This window comes from Octopus bimaculoides, chromosome 10 (genome assembly GCF_001194135.2).
Source record: "Octopus bimaculoides isolate UCB-OBI-ISO-001 chromosome 10, ASM119413v2, whole genome shotgun sequence".
Classification (NCBI taxonomy): Eukaryota; Metazoa; Mollusca; class Cephalopoda; order Octopoda; family Octopodidae; genus Octopus; species Octopus bimaculoides.
The window spans coordinates 14,030,450-14,033,136 of NC_068990.1; the positions used below are offsets into that span (position 1 = coordinate 14,030,450).

The following is a 2,687-nucleotide window of genomic DNA, read 5'->3' on the forward strand; positions in this document are numbered from 1 at the left end:
TCACAGACAGGAAGAGCAGTGTCCCTTAGCATTTTCAGGGACCTGAATACTTGTAATAAAGTGGGCTCTTCTAATGGCATCTATGAAATAGAAACTGGAGTTTTCTTACAGCAATATTTAAATGACATTTAACCAGAGAACTACAATTCAACTATCAGAAATAAGTATATATATATACAATCTTTTGATTTTCAAGATACTAATATCGAAATGTTTTTGTCTTTTCACTCTCTTCAGGAAATGCCCCAGAGCCAACAGCATCCTTCATTGATACGAGTAAGTATTTATCAAATTGTTCTTTTCTACTCTAGGAACAAGGCCTGAAATTTGGGGGGAGGTGGGGAGGGGCAGTCTATTAGATCAATGGTACTTAATTTGTCGACCCCGAAAGATGAAAGACAAAATCAACCTTGGCGGTTTTTGAACTCAGAACATAAAGACAGTCAAAATACCGCTAAGCATTTCGCCCAGCGTGCTAATGTTTGTGGCAGCGCCACCTCAAGTATTTATCAAATTATTGTTGTAATGCTGGAGTTTCATTAGAATGACACTTTTTGACTGTGAAGAAAGTTGTGTATTTTGGTCCCTTTTGAGTTTTGATTATTTATCACAAATGCTTTGCAAGCCATCTGTCTATATGTCTCTGTCTTATCTGCCTGTCCATCTATCTTTCTACTTCTCTATCTGTCTGTCTAAAATAAGAAACCCTGTTTAATTCTTCTCATTTGTAGTTTGTTGAGTTTAAAATGCTTTATTTACTTGGTTTCTCAGCTTTAGATTAATTGATATCAGTTAAATTCGTTTACATCCACGTATGTGTGACATGTACTAAAACATTTAATATACAGGGACCAATAAAATAATGCTTTCTGTTATAGGTACAGGGCATAATAATACCTGACTAAATATAAACCCATAAAACACTTGTAGGCAATACTATATGGTCATTGCCCAAAGACTAAAAGCAGTTATAAATTTATATATTTTTACTGATATCTGTAGTTCAACTTCAACCATGCTGAGACACTACCTTCTAGAGCAGTGTTTCTCAACCTTTGTCTACTTGTGGATCCGTTTGTTTCCTGTTTTACTCAGCTGGGCCCCAATAGGAATTGTATAAAAAAGAATTAAAATATTTTGTGTATTGTAAGAAGTGTAACCAATTTATTATACATTGATTTCAACAGCAAAGACCCTATATCAACCCCTAAGGACCATATGGATCCCATTTGAGAACCACTGATCTCGAGTATAGTTGATTATATCAACATTGAAAGGATGAAAGGTAAAGATCAATGTGGGAAGAATATGAATGCAAAATGTATTGGAATGTAACCAAGTACCACAATATACATATATACATGTGTGGTTGTATGGTAAGTTTGCTTACCAACCATATGGTTCTGGGTTCAGTCCCATTGCATGGCATGATGGGCAAGTGCCGTATATTATAGACTCAGGCCAATCAAAACCTTATGAGTAGATTTTACTGACAGAAACTGAAAGAAGCCTGTCGTAAATGTGTGTGAGTTCTAGTCATTGGACTGCAACCATGCTGGGGCACTGCCTTAAATTTCTAGTCAAATGAACCAACCCTAGTCCTTATTTCTTTTTAAGCCTGCTGCTTGTTCTATCTGTCTTTTTGCCAAACTGTTAAGTTATGGGAGCACAAACACACCAATACCAGTTGTCAAGTGCTGGTCGGTGGGATAGACAGACACACATAAATATATATACTTATATATATTGAGTCATCCCATAAATAGTGTGGGATTTTTTATGCTGCTTTTATTTTTTAAAATGAACATAAACAAAGTTCTTCTTTGATCTAAAATATACTTTCCTTCATTTTCTACAATGTTCTCCTTGCTCAATTTGCTAGGAATAGTAGCCAAAGCCCCCCTCAAATCACATCCTAAAGAATATATCATAACTGATAGTTAGATACCTCTGAAAAGTTGTGATGGCCACGGTTGGGATATCTCTGGGTATAGGTAGAATATAATCTGCAGTTAAAATATCTAATGTCTATTGATTTTTGGAGTGGGTTGACTTTCATCAACAAAATCACTCTGTTATTACCAATATTATGTGTCACATCTTCAGTTCTTTAGCAAAAAATAATCCAACTAGCTATTCTGAAATCTCCTTTTTTCTCTTTTTTTTACAGAAAAACCGGAAAGGTTATTTCCAGTTTCTGCGTGATCAAGAATTGGAGGGTTTAACTGATTTCATTTCACGGTTCATTGATTCTCGGTTAGATTTGCAAACAGTAAGTTTCTCTTCTTAATAACTGCTCACAAACACCCTAATATATACTAGGGCATCTGTTTGGGTCATCAATTAGTTAGTTCTTATTCAGACAGGTTGATTGGGGTGAAGGTGAGGACCATACTTTTCTCATACATTCTAATTTTGGCAGTTTCTTTGTTTGGATGTCATTTTTAACACCAACTACTTTACACAGTATACTGGCACCAGCACAAGAGAGGTTGTCATTTCCTCAACAGGCTAAAACTAATACCAAACACTTTACAGAGTGTATTGGCTGCTTTTGACGTGGCACCATCACCAATGCTTTTTACATCAATTTGTTGAATCAATAAATTTATTCCAGATAGAGTAATGAAGGCAGAAGGTGAAATCTTTAGCAAAACCAGTATTTACAACTTGAGAGAAATTTTACC

The 2,687-nt window shown here is 35.4% G+C and overlaps 1 long non-coding RNA gene across 1 annotated transcript; it reads left to right on the forward strand.

Moving 5' to 3' along the window:
- The first annotated feature begins 234 nt into the window (after positions 1-234).
- Positions 235-2,634, forward strand: LOC128248848 (uncharacterized). Its single transcript, XR_008264970.1, has 3 exons — positions 235-276; positions 1,188-1,376; positions 2,171-2,634. It is a non-coding gene; the product is annotated as an uncharacterized LOC128248848 (long non-coding RNA).
- The last annotated feature ends 53 nt before the right edge of the window (positions 2,635-2,687 follow it).